At 36.2% G+C, this 18,022-nt stretch overlaps 1 non-coding gene and 1 pseudogene across 1 annotated transcript; one reads left to right on the forward strand and one right to left on the reverse strand.

Moving 5' to 3' along the window:
- The window catches only part of LOC140163065 (twitchin-like), a 213,033-nt pseudogene that overhangs the window by 185,070 nt on the left and 9,941 nt on the right, over window positions 1-18,022 (forward strand).
- Trnat-agu (transfer RNA threonine (anticodon AGU)) lies at window positions 11,336-11,407 on the reverse strand. Its single transcript has one exon. It is a non-coding gene; the product is annotated as a tRNA-Thr (tRNA).

Below are 18,022 nucleotides of genomic sequence, written 5' to 3' on the forward strand. Positions count from 1 at the left end.
CCCTATGGAAGACACTTCCGGAATTCGGGGCTAAATTGACAGCCGGAATTCACATGTCAGGAAAAACCCATGGAAGACACTGCCGGAATTGTGGTAATATGTCTAATATGGCCAGCCAGCCGGAATTCACGTAAATGTAGATGTCTTCCATAGGGTTCCAGCTGGAATTAGAACATTTTTTGTTTCCAGCCAGAATTCAAGTAAATGTCTTTCATAGGTTAATCGAGATGGTGATCATAAGTGAAGATTCTGCTGGAATTGGAGCATTTTTGACCATTTTCCAGCCGGAATATTAAGAAATGTGAATGTCTTCCATAGGCACATCATGGCCTTTCACAATCCCCACTCTTATTTTTTTGTTTATTTTAGCAGCCGGAATTTCACCTAATCTCAATGTCTTCCATACCCTCCAGCCGGAATCTTTGCTAAAAATGACTGCTGGAATTCAAGACACATCTCAATTCCAGCTGGAATTGTATTTTTTTAAATGTCTTCCATAGGGGGTGCAGAATACATCTGAATAGCCCATTATAGTCAACTTTAAGGGATCTGGAATGAGCGTTTTGAGCGTTTCGACAGTATTTTTGTGGGACATGAGAGCACATCAGACATATCGAATTGCATTCTGAATACGAAGAATGTCTTTCTGATATCAAATAATTTTAATTTTTGAAATTCACGATATAATACAAATTTTATGACAAATTATTAAAATTTGATATTTTTCACATTTTGATATATAATAGTCCTCGAAGTAAATTTTATAACTCTAATGATATATTCTTAAAGTGTATGTAGCTGGGAGGAAAAGCCGACGATCAATTGAAAATTTTGACCTTTCATATTGAAGATATGGTTTTTTTTTCCCAAAAGACCTAATTTTTGTTGGTGTTTTGGGAAAAAATTCATATCTTCAATACGAAAGGTCAAAATTTTCAATTGATCGTCGGCTTTTCATCTCACCTACATACATTTTAAGTATAAATCATCAGATTTATAAAGTTTACTTCGAGTACTGTTAAATATCAAAAATATCAATTTTTAATCATTTGCCATAAAATGTGTATTACATTGCGAATTTCAAACAATCAAAATTATTTGATATCAGAAAGACATTCTTCGTATTCAGAATGCAATTCGATATGTCTGATGTGCACTAATGTCCCACAATAAATACTGTCCAAACGTTCATACCCCAGCCCTTAAGTAGACTTGTTTTAATATTACCGTTGACATCATAATAATATAACCCCTTTAATGTCAGGCCATAATGAATATATCCTGAATGGATAACAATTCATTATTCGTGAGTCAAAAAGAATGCGGGATTTAAAAATCATTTTGTCGATAATGACTAGGGCATCATGTCCGCTTCGTCGGACATTATGCACACATTTGCCTCTTTGAGCATGTTTCCTATTTAAAAGTTCACCGTTATACTCCATTGTTCTTTAATCCATTGTTCTTTAATTTTTCCCCATTAGTTTTTTCTGTATATATTATAATCACCATTATCTTTTGCTTAGGCAAAGAAATCAGAACGACATCAAGCCGAGTCTAAAACACAAGACCAAACAGAGCGATATAACGTACACATTAAGCATCGGAAAGACAGCACTGGACGATGCAGGCAGCTACGTAGTACATGCTAAGAACTCATTTGGCGAAATCTCATGTACTGTAAATCTTAGTGTAACACGTGAGTAGTGATGTTGTAAAAATGCAAGTTGAGCCAACATAAATAACACAATTGCTGGATAACATATGGATGAGACAAGTTGTTATAGAAGACCCTCCAGCAAACACAAACATGTTCTTAAAAGCTAATAAAGGTGTTATAAACACATTTACATTTTGGTCAAAATATGATATGATTTGATAAATGTCGAATTATATAAAGCGTTTGATATGAAATAATGCTACAACAGCATTTTAAAAATATTTTCGGCAAACGTTTTGGTTAAATGTTTAGGCTTAAATGTTTAAAACACGTACATGCAATAGCAGTGTTAACAATGACAATAATAATTTTAGAACCTTTTGCATAAGTTTTCACAAATGTTTTTTGATGTAAATTAAATGTTTTATACAGTTTGTAAATGTTTTCTATAAAATGTTCTTATTTTGCTGGGCAAACACTGGGTAGGTTTGTTTTAAGAATCATTTCAGTGGAATATCCCTAATAGCTCATATGGCTCAAAATTAGTTAATAATTGATCAGGAATGAATAAAGATTTTACCTTCGACATTACACTATTTTTCGCTCACGTGGAACGTTTTCACTAGTCTGACTAGCGTCTTCAGCAGATGGGGATGCTGTGATAACTTATCTACAATCGGGATATTCATCACTGGTGACGTCATATTCATCACTGATGACGTCATTTGATTGATAGTATTACAGTATGATCGGGAATGCTTTTAGGTTTTTTAAATGTTAAATAGGTGATTTCTTGTATCATTTTAAGATGAAAAGTTGAAATAACTTGTTTGCTTCTTTCCTTTTCTCCCACTTTGCCCTGACAGCCGATCCTCTTAAGCAACCACTCAAACCAAAAGTTAGGTAAGTCTGAACTTCAAAAATAATCTTCTCTCTCTCTCTAAATTTTCATTAAGTAAGCAACATATTGTACACTTGAACCTTCTTCGAACCATCACTTTAAGGCAGTACTTTTTACATTGAATATCGGAATAATAGAAATAGGTCTCAGAGTTGTGTCCAATTTTGTCACAACAAAATGTTGTTAAATTTCAAATTCATAGTGTTGTTAAATTTCAAAGTCATAGTTCAATTTAGATATTTGAAAATTCAAGTATCATTAAAAACACATGTCTTTTAATAACGAAATGTGCCACGAGCTATAACAAACACCTTATAGTAGATTTTGCACACCTTATATTTGGAATCCTGGTGTCAGATTGCTTGATATAATTATCTATCATCTTGTCAAGATTCGATGATGGGTCTGGTCCAGAATATTAGCTAACCACATTAATAGTTTAAGTCACATGTTTCTTACCTTATCAGAGAAAAGAAATTTGAGCCAGTATCAAGGCCAGAGTGTAAACCAAACTTCGATTTTAGACTTCGTCCACGTGATCTGCAAGAGAACGACAATGTTAGATTAAGCTGTATAGCTAGCGGTTACCCAGAACCAAAGGTACCTTACTGGTGAACTAATTGTCAAAAACATTAGTTTATAACACGGTAGAAGCATTGGGTATGCTTTATCCAACATTGGTTCAACTAAACACTTCAAAAAAAGTAAGTTCCTTTTACATTTGACCTGATTTTGCCCACAAAATGGGTCTTGGCACACGTCACCAGGTGTATGCAAAGGGGAACGTACCTTTTTTTTAAGTGTTTATTAACAACTCAACATATTCAGGCGTTTGTTGTTGATCAGTGTTGGTAATAAACAAATTGCCCAGTTTTGATAGTGTATGTTTCTTTTTGCAATGCCGAATTAAGAAATCATCTATTGGGATATCTCTGCGTTTAGTTTACACGATGAAATTATAGTTACGCGATAATTTCTGTTCATCGCTTAGAGCTTAGACTTTAACTTGATGCGATAACAAAATTATGTATAATAAGAGTATTGTCTGATTCTGATTGGCTGCTGAAAACAGCATTTCAATTTCATAGCGCGATCCTGCGGAAAAAAACATGTAATAAGAATCGATGCAACAACAACAGAACTGTACCTCCTAAGCACTACCTGCCGATCTAACATTGCCTCTGATTGGTCAATTACATGATATCTTCACTTTAATCACCAATCAGAATGGGGCTTTGCAAATAATTCACCCCAATTTTTTTGTGTGGTGAAATTATTCTAACAATGTTACTGATTGGTTCAATTGATAATGAAAACTTCTTTTTGGCCAATCGGCAGACAGTTCTCATGGGTTAACATAAAACGGCACTGACAGCATAAATAGATGCACGGTTGTTATTCACCTCCTGAGTGCCAAATGTGTAAACACATGCAAACGTAACTTGCATTACCAATTGATGCTTTCAAATTCTGCAGTTTGCAAAAACACAACGATATGAGTCAAAAACATACCCGGATACTCCCATTATAATACATTAAATTTTATGCTTTGGCTTGTAGTTGACTGTGTACTTGTTGGTCTAGACTGTGATAGAATCGATTAGAAAACAATTTTTTACTCGAATAATTTCCATCAAATTGATTATTTCACATTCTTATAAGCTTGCAATGATCTTTTACTAGCTACGTTGGCTTGACCAATCTTCAAAGCTTTGGCGCAGATCCGAGTTTTAAAAACACAGAAACAGTTAACGTCTGTATAATTTTAACCTGGCGTTACCATTAACGTGATAAGTGACGGCGCCACGGTAGGGGCACGGAGGACATCTGTGTCCAGCCAACTACCCCCCCCCCCCCCCTTCCCACTGGTGAAACAAATTGCTTATTGATAACTCCAACAACTTGGCTACATTTAAGAATATCCCTATCTAAAATTCACATTTCCCTGTGTGCCTCTATGTCCTCTGAACTTCATATGCCTCTGAACGTGATAAGAAAATTACTCAAACCATCACGTTTCCCATTGTATATTACTATTAGATGTTAATTTCAAGTTAGTGAACTTTCAGTAAATGAATACCTACCAATTAAGCATTTCACACAGAAGAGCTTTGCCAACAAACCAACGTTCCCAATTTGAAGGCATGCATACAAGTCAAAGCATTCAATTATTTCAATTAACAACTTCGGCACTACATTTAGTTCGTTCCTCTGGCGCTATCGGTCCCCGATATGTACCGATGACTCTTTCTATCGAACTCTGCGCATGTGACACATTGTATCGAACATATTCTTGGATAGTGCTATCGGTTAATTTTCTTAAATAATTACGATATAGCATTATGGTGATGTTCAGGGTACGATAGAAAGATCCATCGGTACCCCTCGGGCACTATAATTTGGTTCACCTCAAGTTTGGTAGTGACGTCATTGCTTTTTCGCGGTTGCGCCGCAAGCGTGCCACCAAACCGCCTCTGTACGCGTGCGCGTACACTCAGCGCGTTGAACTTTACGCGCGCGATTCGATACAGCGGCAAAAAAATACGCACATACGTCACTACCGAACTTGAGGTGAACCAAATTATAATAATGCTACAGAACCAAACTAAAGGTGGTGTAACTAAATACCGATCTTAACTCGGTGAAACCCCAGTCTGGCGTGCCTAACAAACACTTCTCAAACTATACCATGGTTCACCTAACTCTGGTACTGTACTGAGAGACCTGTAGCTTGCAGTTTTAACCACGTGACTATCCTGCGGTGTTTCTAGATATTTCTTCATCTTCCCGTCATGCACTATTCTGATTTTATTTACTAGCCATTATTCTCAATGCCCGCGTACATTTTTATTCAATCACATACGTAATAACCATGTGCGTAGACATTGGAATTGGCGATGGATATAGTGCATGATGGGAACGGTGATTAAATGTCTGAACTGTCGTCTGCTCGTCTGCTGAGTGAATCGTCATGATAACCAATGTGTTGTCTTCAAATACATGTAACGTCTTTAAAGTTTGATCAACATCTGAATGCTGTGTGTGTAAGTAGAATAATAAAACAGCTTTGGTACTCTGGTAAAATTATTTGGAGTCGCTATGCATTAATGCATAGAGATTTTGGTGCATTTTTTGTGAGACTTACTGAACTGCCGTTTGATGTCAAGCCTGAAAAAAGAAACTATTGGTTACTATAATATACTAAACAGGCCTAGTTAAACCCTTTCAATGGAATGTATGAAACAATCAGGCATTTTAATATTATTGCTAGAATGATTTCTTTTAAATTCATGCTACTATATCAATGTGTTTTGTCATATTTATTAATGCAATAGTTGTCGTATATAATGTGTATTGTTGATAGACAAAATTTGATCTTGCTTAAACGTAGAATGAAAAATTAACTGTAGGAATCATTAATGTTAATATGCAACGCTTTGAATTGAAGCATTTTAGTGTTAGTGATAATTTTTGTATCTAACAACTTCCAGACTAAGTTCAGTTAATCTTTCAATGCCTAATAACAATTTCATTTGTCAAATTCTTTCATCACTCTCAATTTTTATCAAGGTCATATGGTTACACAACGGCAAAGAAATCGAAAAGGTTCATGCTGACTATAAGCAAACATTCAACTATCGTCTAGCTGTCTTAGAAATTGACAATGCCAAATTAGAGCACGCTGGTGTATACACATGCGTAGCAGAGAATAAGGAAGGCACCGTGGAGACTGAGGCTAGGATCACAGTCCAATGTAAGTTACAACCACAATCAGTGACGGTCTCTGTGGTGCCGGTGTGGTCATTGTTTCATGTATGGAAGGAGTGTCAAAGATACCTCTTCAGTTGAATATTTCCTTGTAATTTTTCACAACCCCTGAGCCACAATTATCGTTACATAACCACGAGTCATGTTGTGATCACTGTGGAAGGAATATTCTAAAATAATGCATGTCGTCACTGGGCGGGAAAAACCTCATTTGTACTTGTTGCCCTTATACATGGATGAAGCACAATATTCAATATAAAGTCTACACCTACAAGGCTCTATCCATTTTCAAGGGCCAAAAATAAATTATGAGGTGTTTCCTGCATGTACTTTTGGCCCTTGAACATGGATGAAGCAAGTCAAGCAACTTCTTCAATATAAAGCCTACACCTACAAGGCTTTATCCATGTTCAAGGGCCAAAAGTACATAATAGTTTTTTCCCGCCCAGTGAGGATGTTAGACTAGAAGTTGCCTATGAATTTATCACAACCCCATAATAGCCACAAAAAATCTCCCCATCTTTCATTACCTCAGTTACATGTATAGCAGGGATTAACTGGGTAGACTGAAGCTAAGAGCACAGTCCTGGTATTATGAGCCAGTGGAACAACTTTCCCCGCCCACCGCCCTCTCGGTCAGTACGCCACAACTGGCCTTCATCCGCCCATCCATCCCCGGTTGTCCTTTCCATGTTATGAAACTGCAGCACAAATTTCATTCGTTCAATTTTATTCCTTGTCCTTGTTTAATATTTTAGCTAAAGACGCTGCTAAAAGAAGGGCTCAACTCTCACAAAGGTCGTCAACAAAAAAATCAGGTTATAGTGATGAAGTCTTCTCATCAGGAGGTGGTAGGACCAGTAGGCGGTCAAGAAGAACAGAAGAAGAAGATGTGGTGGAAGAAAGGAGTGAACGAAGTAAGTCGCCGAGTCCTAATTTTATCTGATATCGCTTTGTAAATATACTTGTACTGTTTCGTTTCTTCTTTTACCTTAAACACATCATTGACTGAACGTTTTCACAAATTTCATTTTCTGGGATTTTGATGAGTTTGATGGTATACAGACATGTACACACCTTTTGGGGTGCTTCTGTGAATGTTAGGTATTTTGAAAATTGATAACATTGGTAACATTTGCTTCTGTAGGCATATAAAAAGTCATCATTTCAGAATCAATCATCACTTTCCCTAAAAATAATTACAGCGTTCAATTCAACTTTTAATGATGCATTTAATGATAAATAGAGTGGTGTTATTATGTCCACCTGTCGCCATGACTACCAGGGAAACAATGGATCCTGAAATAGATGTTTAAGTAAAGACTACATGTCATTGTAAAGATCACGTGATCCTATCACCTGCACAACAAGTGTCTATTAGTACTGGATAGATATGCAAATACGATCGAAACAGACTCGGATCACTTATTTATTAAAACAAATTCAGGTGGTACAATTATTCTTATAATCGTTGACATTTTTTCATTGCATGCTACAGCAGACGATATAGATATTGACCTTGATGACCCGGAAACGGAAATAGCTGCCCGTAAAATTCAAGCCGGATTTAAAAATTTTAAGGCGAAGAAGCAACAGCAAAAAGCAGAGCAAAAGGAATCTGAAGGTGCTTCATTACTGGGTGTGGAATACAATACCCTGCAGTGATAAAATGTCATGTGTTTTCTTACATATCAGGCCATCTTAATTATTTAATAGTTCGTTTCTTTTTTTGGAATACACAAAGTGTCCATACGTATCAAACTTACGGAAATAAATTCGACTTTCAGAATTTGGCATTGTATCTATTGAATTAAATTGTATTGTATTGTATCTATTGAATTGTCGGCACGCTTGCAGCGCAACTGCGAAAAAGCATTGACGTCACTACCGAACTTGAAGTGAACCAAATTATATAGAACTATCCGCATCCGGGAAATGGTCCCGTAGTGAGCGCCTTTCTAGCGCGTTACATTGCGATTGCTTGAAGGTGTGCGTGTTGCGCGCTCATGATTTGTGAACCCCGCTTCCCGGGTCGCCCACTTACTGCTACAATTTACTAAATTATTAAATACAATTTACAGGTAATTCACGAAATAAGCTTAAAAACTTTGAAATTTGCTTTATTGTAAGAAAACACAGTCATTGAACTCTAGTCTCCAAAGTTAGTAAAATGTGTGCAAATATACCGCAACTTTTACCAATTTTGGGTAGTAAAACTGACACATGAACCGACTTTATTATCTCGCCTATAATAACAAATACACATAAAATACTATTTATAATCGCAGCTAGAATTAAACTCTGAATGTTGTGTCTGACATAGTACTGCGCGGGTCAGCAACCAATCACAGTGGGTTCTATTCTGACGTCAGTTACAACATTCCGATTTTATATATGGCAGCGACTTTAGAAAATCCTGATTTATTAAAAATTAGAATAACGTTCATTTGATGTGGCTTTTAAATAGAATGGAATAACTAAGTAACATGAAATAATAATTAAACATGACCGTGGTTATCTGTTGCTCATCTTTCATTGCTGTACAATGATCTAATCTTTTTTAGGTGAAACAAATTGTTTGATTGTCCTCATCTGAAAAATGTGTTTCTATACAAAAGGCTACCAACCCTAATTTTCTTCTTAAATTTCTTCATACCTGTTTGGGCAATTTATTAAGCTAATTCGGTCCATACATGTTTTAGTTATGACCTTTAAAAACAATTACTGTAATATAAATAAAGAATCCGACCAACCATCCTCGCCCCTTGGAGGGGATCAATGGACAATCGAACAGTTGTTTTGGCCATAAAAAGTTAGTCTTAACCCTGGAATTATTGAAACTTTTGGGCGTCATAACTGCTTTGAGAAATTTTTACCAAAAATTGTTTTAAAAAATTGCTTAATTTTGCTCAAAAGTCATAAAAAAAAGCATAATTTTCGCCCAAATTTAAACTATTTTGGTGAAGTTGATCAAAATTCAGAAAAATAAGAACATTTTGGTCAAAGACCTGCTTTGTGGGGGATTTTTATTTAAATCTGAGCATTTCTGGCCAAATTTGGATTTGTGAAATATTTGCCATTCTAAATATGTATACTTTTACAAACTTCAGGCCAACAATTTAGCAGTTATGAGGTTCAAAAGTTCTATAATTATCATTTAATCAACTATTGTATTTGTACTGAGCGTTGTTATTATCTCATGGTAACTATAAACCATTCAATGGCATTATACGGAGAGGGCGGTGTTTGGTGTAAATCTACATCGCCATAAATCGTACCTCGTACTTTGTGATTCACGTATGGACGTATTGTGGTAACGGCCTGATTCAATTGGTATCCATACATCCCCATTGGAAGACATGTCCTTTATCTCCCACACAGGGAGTGTAGATGTCAAATGGGGTCAAACATTCTGGTAATCACATTTGAAATTCACACTCCCTGTGTGGAAGATCAAGGCTAAGATTTCCATAGGGGGTGTATTGGGTGTATTGATTTCAAATGGAAAACCCCATCTGGTATTAATCAACTTGCTAAATCATATAGCGATAGTTGCTTTTAATACATTTTGGACAAATAGAGGCCGTCAGCGTGACGTCATATGCCGCCATCTTGTGGGTACACGCTGCGATGGTCGTTCGATCTCCATGCGTGATGACGCGTGATAACAGCTAGCAGCTGCGTGGCAAGCTGCGCCCTGCGCGTAGTGTCCGACGCATGAACACGCGTAGCATTTGTACCCACAAGATGGCGAAAGGCTGACGGCCTCTATTACAGTAGGTGTTCGAAAGAATATTTGGATTTAAAACACGGTAAACTATCTACCGGGAGCTATACTTAAAGGGGCATTTCGTGATCCACAGCCTCATCCCCCACTTTTCCCAAAAAAGTTGAGATTTTTACACCACTGGATACCTCTGGCTACATAATGTTTATGTACCAAATATTTCTTGCAGATTAATTCGTTTAGCAAAAATATCGCCAATTTGAATTTCGTTCTGGTGCACCAGAACACATTGTCTATGGAGCAGTGTAATACACATAATCATGCATAACTCGCAAACGCAAAATCGGAATCAACTGAAATTTTGGAAATAAGCTTTTTTCGTGGATATCTACTGAAAAATGTCATGAAAAGAGGATGCTAGGATCACGAAATCCTCCTTTAAAACAGCAAATGTCTTTTTATCATCACATCTATACATCTGCGAAATCGTATGTTCTTTCCTAACTATAACACAATCATATTCATCTTCCTCATATTAATGTCTCTTTCCAACAGTATAATAACTACTGCTGCATTGTATTGTGTATCAGATTACAATGTCTATCTTCATCTCATTATAATCACTGTCTCCGTTTCAGTTTTAGGGAAGCGTTATACTCGTCCAGTGTTTCACTTTTGTTTATAACATCAAACTTCACCCATATTTCATAAGGGGGTTGCAACCCTACTCAACATTTTAATTCATTATTCTTTAAAAAAAATTGTAAGTCCAGATTTCGGCGCTTTTTGATCACAATCAGATTTTGAGCATTACTGGGTGACAAGTTGTATTATCTGTTTATTGTTACCCTTTTGTAAAGCGTGATAATGGCACTATTTAAATCCCATAAGTTCATGAAGTTAGTTATATGACATGGGGTTGCAACCTTTCCTTCGTAATGTTGGAAATTAATACTCTCTTTCTCGCTATTTCTTTAACAGATTTTATTGTGTTGTTTAAATTATTTAAATAATGTCTATTTGTTGATATGTTGACGCCCACTTTAAACACGTTCATAGCACCCTAATTTTTTAACAAAATTTAATTTAACTTTCAACAGGTCTATATAATTTAAATAGAATCATAGGCCCTACTTCAACCACGAGACAACATTGACCTCCAGTCCTTAATCTCAGCGTAATTTTACCATAGTTGGTATTTTGGTTACTTTTTTACCAAATTCTACCTATTACGCGCACGGTGGCTTATTTAAAATAAAAATAATTTCAAAAATTATGAAGGCACCGCCCGATTCGAACCAGGGATCTCCTGTTTACTAGACAGGCGCTTTAACCGCTAAGCCACGGCGCCAGCTGGTAAACAGATATCAAAATTAAAGCTATAATCCAACCAAGCTGGGGGGTGTATTCAGTGACATAATGACCTTCGTTGCATAATGTCACGCGTGCATGTGAAATTTGGTCATAGTTTAATTGCTGGTAGGCCTATGATGAGCGATATTTTTCTTGACCAATCAAGCGGATCGTATTGTAGTTCGTGCAGGACATAACAGCCCATTTTATTTGATTAGACGCCTATCGCTTATCACCAGCGAGGGATTGGACAATAAAGTCACACGTGCAAGGAGTGCAACTTTGAAACTTCATTTAACTCTTATGGTTCTAAGACACACAAACGTGTAATAATCAAAATAATCAAAAGGAGTATGCACATTTATTAGCTTATATCGCAATATAGATATATCTATTGTGAATATTAGAAGTCATATAACTTAACCAATCTTTGGTTTAGAGCGCGTGGCGCCATATTTAAACTCAATAATATCCATCGTGGAACTTGTTTCTCCCTTTATCACTAGAACCCAGGCAACAAAAAGAAGAGGAAATAGACATAGATCTTGACGACCCAGAAACAGAGAAAGCTGCCTTGAAAATTCAAGGCGCATTCAAGGGACTGAGATCAAAGAGAAAAGCCGCCGAACCACCCCCTGCGGAAGGTGTGTTCGTCTAGGCTATTTCCTAACTATCCCATGGTGCATTATTCCTAGAGCGCGTCAACTTCGTACCTGGGCGCAACAAATACGCTTGTTCCCGTGCACATTACACCTGTAACATGAAGATGACACTAACTTGAAATTCAAATTATGAGCCAAACAAAAGCAGGGAACCAACGTATCAAAGAAAGTGAAATTAAGGCAACCATGTCGGAGGTTGACTTAGTACAGTTCTAGGGAATAGTGCATTGTGTGACAGTTGGAAAACAGTCTATAAATTTATATGTGCGTGAACGTGTATCATAAGGGGTTTCGCTTTGAACTCTGACCCCTGACCCATGCCCTCTCATATATTATTGTAATGTTGTCTTGGTGCCTTTCTACTATATACCATATTCTACGTGCTTCTAATAATTTTGTCATGATTCGCAACATTGTATTTCATTCACACAACAATCTGTGTTGTTTATAAATATCTACCAATATCTATTATAATCATCAACTTATATCAATTAAGAAATAACAAAAATTTTAATTTTTGATCAAATTCAGTATCATACATTTTTAACCATAACAACTTAACCTGCACTGATAAAGTTCAAACTAATGTTAGAATGGTTAAATTCATCATTTTTTTAATTAAACATTTCAGAATTTTAAATTTTCGTAACCATATTTGGAATCAAAATGGATTAAAATGGGTACAAACAAGCGTAGTATTGGTTCAGTGGTTCTTAAGATAGCTCTTGATATTTTGAGAACATATTTCAAAACCTGGACTTTTTATGTTGAATCCTATTGTCACGTCAAAGAACATTAAGAAACAATGACAAAATAATTAAAACTTGCAAATTTAAATGACATGACACAAGAAACCCCTTCTGTTGCGCGTTCTGGTTTCGTTAACTAACTTCTGAGCTATTTAGAAGCATGTATTGCGAAGAAATAGAAATATAATAGAAATACTAAGCATAAAAACAAATATAGATATAATATTAGTATAATAGAAAGGCAGAAAGTAATAAAATAAAATATTTATAATAATAATGATGGATAATAACTACGGAGTTTGGCTTTTAGCAATGCTATTTTTTGTTGCTCGTGCTGTTTTTATCAAAATATAATATATATTGCCGTTTTGTACCATAGTAGCGTTATAATAGATAATAAGAAGTGGTATAATAAATATACTATGGATGCATGCAGTGGTGTGATTTTATATGCAGTGCTCGGTGTAGCTTGCTCATACAGACGAACCCGCGATATCTACAACCCGTCCCATTACTATTATGCTACTGTATTCTGATATTTGACAAATTCTTTAGTTCTCGAAGTACCGAATGAGAAACCGCGGGACCTCTCAAAGAGTACACTAATATGCCACTATGACATCAGAAGGTTTCTATGGCTGTTTCCTAACATATGAATAAGCTTAAGATTCTAAATTCAATTGCTTCCGCTGTAACAATAAGCATTATACATGTATTTATGTTTTGCTGTGTTTGAATGGCCACATTGTACATTGTCATTGTGATGTTGTATTATTTGTAACAGAAAGAGTAGAGCGCGCACCATCACCCGAGCCCGTGCGCGAACCATCACCTGAACCAGAACCCGAACCAGAGCCGGAACCGGAACCAGAACCCGAACCAGAACCTGAAGAAGTATATGAAAGCGCTGAGGTTGAAGGTTCGAATCGTGTTTGATTCGTTAATGCTTGGGAATGGTACTCCCATTGTGTATGCGGCCTTGTCGAGCCCATATATATAGCATTTTGAAGTTTACCTCGGAATCTTGGAATTTACTGATAATCCATCCAGTTTATTTCCCCGTTTTCAAGTTTGCGCCCAACATTATATATATATATATATAGTACTCTCTTTCATACATATTATAGTAAATTTGATTAATATGACACCATAATGGGCTATTCCATTTAAAATCCACACTACCCCTGTGAAAGATTTTGGAAATTTCTTCCACAGGGGGACTATGAATTTCAAATGGAATGAACACATCAGGCAGCTCCACTTGAATTTCATACACCCACTGAGAAAGATTCAATCTGAATCTTCCACAGAGGGAGGGAGAGTTTGAAATGGAGCTGCCTAATGTGTTCATTCCATTTGAAATTCATACTCCCCATCGAAAATCTTCCACAGAGGTAGTGTGAATTTTAAATGGAAAAGCACAATGCATCATTCTTACCCGCCTACCTTCGTGTTTATATTATCCTATTATAGCATGCACCCTCGTTTAATAAGAGACGAAAGACTAAAGTTTGTTGTATTTGCTTTAAGATTTGTCTTTATGCATTACCACTTGGTAATGATGCATAAATATCCCTGGCATAAATTTCAAATTGCATGATAAAATATGCCTGCATATTGTTTGCAATGCAACTACGGGTAATATATTTTTCTTTGAAAATAAGATATTATTCCCGATGAAGAGCAACACCTGCTTGTCGAGGCAGAACCAGGTTTGACGTTTCGTGATTTTCCTCATATATATCAATCTATTGGGATTGCATTTCGAGGCCCATGATAATATTCCTCCCCTCTAAAGCCCGTCTTCCCCATCAACTGTTCAGATTTTGACATGGAGAACCGTATACTCCCATTTGTATGTAAGGTGGAATTTGGCATTGTCACGGGACATAACCATGATAAGCTTGTATGTATCCAGTGACCATCTTGAGAATCATTTACAAGGTTTCTGCCTAACTAAGGTTTTTGGTTTTGACCCCATATTCTACTGGTGTTTTTTTTTTTTTTTTGGAGCTTCCTTGATATATTTTGACCTGTTACCTCTCCTTTTTACTTAACAATATACCCTCGATTAATATTCTGCATTACATCTATTCCAAAATGTCACTTTCCCCTTGTTTGAGACCATTGTATACATAAGAATCTGGTGAGTGGTAAATTAATGTTCGTCTATAATCACCACTTGTTCGTTATCAATATATATCTGGAACCTGGCTTTGATAATCCCTTTTGACACTTCTAATACCCTGAACCTGGACATCTTTTGTACATTTTCCTGTTGAAGTACTCCATGACCTTATTAAGGCTTGCCATGTTTCCCGATTTTGATTGAGAATGATGCTTTCAATATTCTTATACTGCGTGATAAATACAACGATTGGAAAGAAAACTTAGCTTCCTTCTCTCACTTTTCTTTCTTTTCTCTATATCGTTTGCCATTAAAAGATGTTACTCCCGACGAAGAGCAGCAGCCTCTTGTAGAAGAACCTGTCGAAGCAGATAATGGTGAAGTAGAACCAGGTTTGAACTCTCGTGGATTCCCCATATATCGGTCTTTTCAGCTTGCATTTTCCCTATAATGATGCAGTTTCCTTGAGCCTTTCTACCGTTATCAACTTTTCAGATTTCGACCTGGTGAACCTTCTGTGCCATAACTTATATATATCTTTTCCAACCTATCACTCTCCTTTATGCTTGAGACCGTTATATTATTCTACAATCTGGAGCGTGGTAGCATTCCATCCCCACTTGTGTATCTCTTTCTGTGTGAATCTTGAACATCTCCATCTCGAGACCATACATCTACTGTGTACAACACACCATATAATATTTGAACTGCCTGCATTTATACCCATTTATAATGAATTGCCTGCATTTATACCCATTTATACGGTGGCTCAGTGGTTAAGGCCTTGGACTCATAATCCGAGAGCTTGCTCGACGTGCGTGGGTTCGCTTTGCCTCGCTTACCTCACCCCACCCAGGTGCAATGGGAAGCTGTTAGGGGTAGTCACAGTCGTTGTACTGATGGATCCCTGGGCCACTTGTAGGCTGCAAACGTGGTTCCGACATATTCTAATGACGGCGGAATAAATGTAAAGTGCTTTGAGGCTGTTTACGGCATAAAGCGCTATATAAATATCTACATTTATTTATTATTTAATATCCCTTATCCTCCCATGCTTGAGACCGTGTTCTCATTAAAGAATCTGGTGAGGGTAACTATAATGTTCATAATTCCCACTTGCTCTCTATCAATATCCTTCTTGAACACCTCCGTAGCTACGTGATTTTGAGACCGGACATCATTTTATGCATCTCTCTTGTTGCCGTGTTCATATATCATCGATCATGATATTGAGGCTTTCCATTCACCCTGTTGTCATTTCTTCTTACTACATAATTACTGCCTTATAGTTTGACAAATTTGATTCCAATTTTAAACTCCTCTACTGATGTCATCCTTCAGATTAATATCAATCTAAATCTGCAGCCTTTTCCAAAAAAGTTACATTTCCTTCCTTTTTCTCTACTATCTTATACCATCAAAATAAGATATTATTCCTGAGCAACAGCAACATGAAGAACCCGCGGAAGGAGATGATGCTGAAGCAGAACCAGGTTTGAAATATCGTGGATTTCCCCCATATATCATTCTTTTCAGCTTGCATTTTCCCACATGGTAATAATGCAGTGTTCTTGAGCCTGTCTACAGTTATTAGCTTTCCCCCGTGAATATTTTGAACCATAACTTGTATACATCTTATCAAATATGCCATTCTCCCTTATGCTTGATACCGTATTCTACGATCTGGTGAGTGGTAGCATTCCATCTCCACTTGTTTATCTCTTTCTATCTAGACCTTAAACATCTCTGTGACTTCGTGATCCTATTAACACTTGAGACCGTGCATCTTTTCTCAATGTTCTCAATTTATACCCATAACTTTTATCTTTATTTCTTTCAACCTTTACCTTTCCCTTCATGCTTGAAGTTTTCTTATTCAACAACCTGATGAGTTGTATAATTGATGCTTATGTATAATCCCCCACATGTTCTCTATCCATACCCATCTGATATCTTGAAAACGTCGGTAACTCTGTGATACGTTAAGGTTGGTCTGAACCCTGGAATTATGAAAACTTTCGGGCCTCATAACTGCTAAATTATTAGTCTAAAGAATATAAAAGTATACATTTTTAGAATGGAAATGACTTGATGAATTCATCTGTGAGGTCCAATTTGGGCCAAAATGCTCATTTTTGGAGAAAATCCCAAAAAACGGGTTTTTTGGCCCAATTTTTTTCGTGCAACGTAACAAAAAATTGTTTGGCCAAAAAGATTTTTTATTAATTTTTAAAAACTAGATAAAAATATCTAGGGACAGTTTTTTCATTTTTGTGAATTTTGACCAACTTCACCAAAAATATTTGAAATTTGGGCGAAAATCAGGCTTTTTTATGATATTTTTGAACATTTTGCATTTTTTGACCATTTTTGGTGCAAATTTCTCAAAGTTGGTCAAAATTAAAAAAAAAAAAAAAACCGGTCCCTAGATATTTTTATCTAGTTTTTAAAATTAATAAAAAAAAATTTTTGGCCAAACAATTTTTTTGTTACGTTTCATTTATTTTTTTTTTCCACAAACCTCGTTTTTTTGGGATTTTTTACATAAATGAGCATTTTGGCCTAAATTTAACCTCACAGATGAATTCAGCAAGTCATTTCCAGTCTAAAAATGTATACTTTTATATTATTTAGACTAATAATTTAGCAGTTATGAAGCCCGAAAGTTTCCATAATTCCAGGGTTAAGACCACCCTTAAATACCTGAGATCGGACATCATTTGTCGTGGTGACTTTGAGGCTTTTCATTCTAGTATTTTCTCATTTCCCCTCATTACTTACTTAACCTTGTTGCTTGAGAAAGATTATTTCATTTTAAACTCCTCCACTAATGTCATCCTTCTGAATTATGACAATCTGAATCTTTAAAAGAAAGTTCAGTTTTCTTCTTTATTCTTCCCTTCTTCTCTAATGTCTTATGCCATCACATAAGATATTATTCCTGATGAAAAGCAACATCCTCTGGATGAAGAGCATGTGGAAGCAGACGAAGCTCTAGCAGAACCAGGTTTGAAATATCGTGGATTTCCCCATATATTATACTTGCAGATTGCCTTTCCCTTATCTATACTTTA

The sequence above is a fragment of the Amphiura filiformis genome, chromosome 10 (assembly GCF_039555335.1).
Source record: "Amphiura filiformis chromosome 10, Afil_fr2py, whole genome shotgun sequence".
NCBI classification, from domain to species: domain Eukaryota; kingdom Metazoa; phylum Echinodermata; class Ophiuroidea; order Amphilepidida; family Amphiuridae; genus Amphiura; species Amphiura filiformis.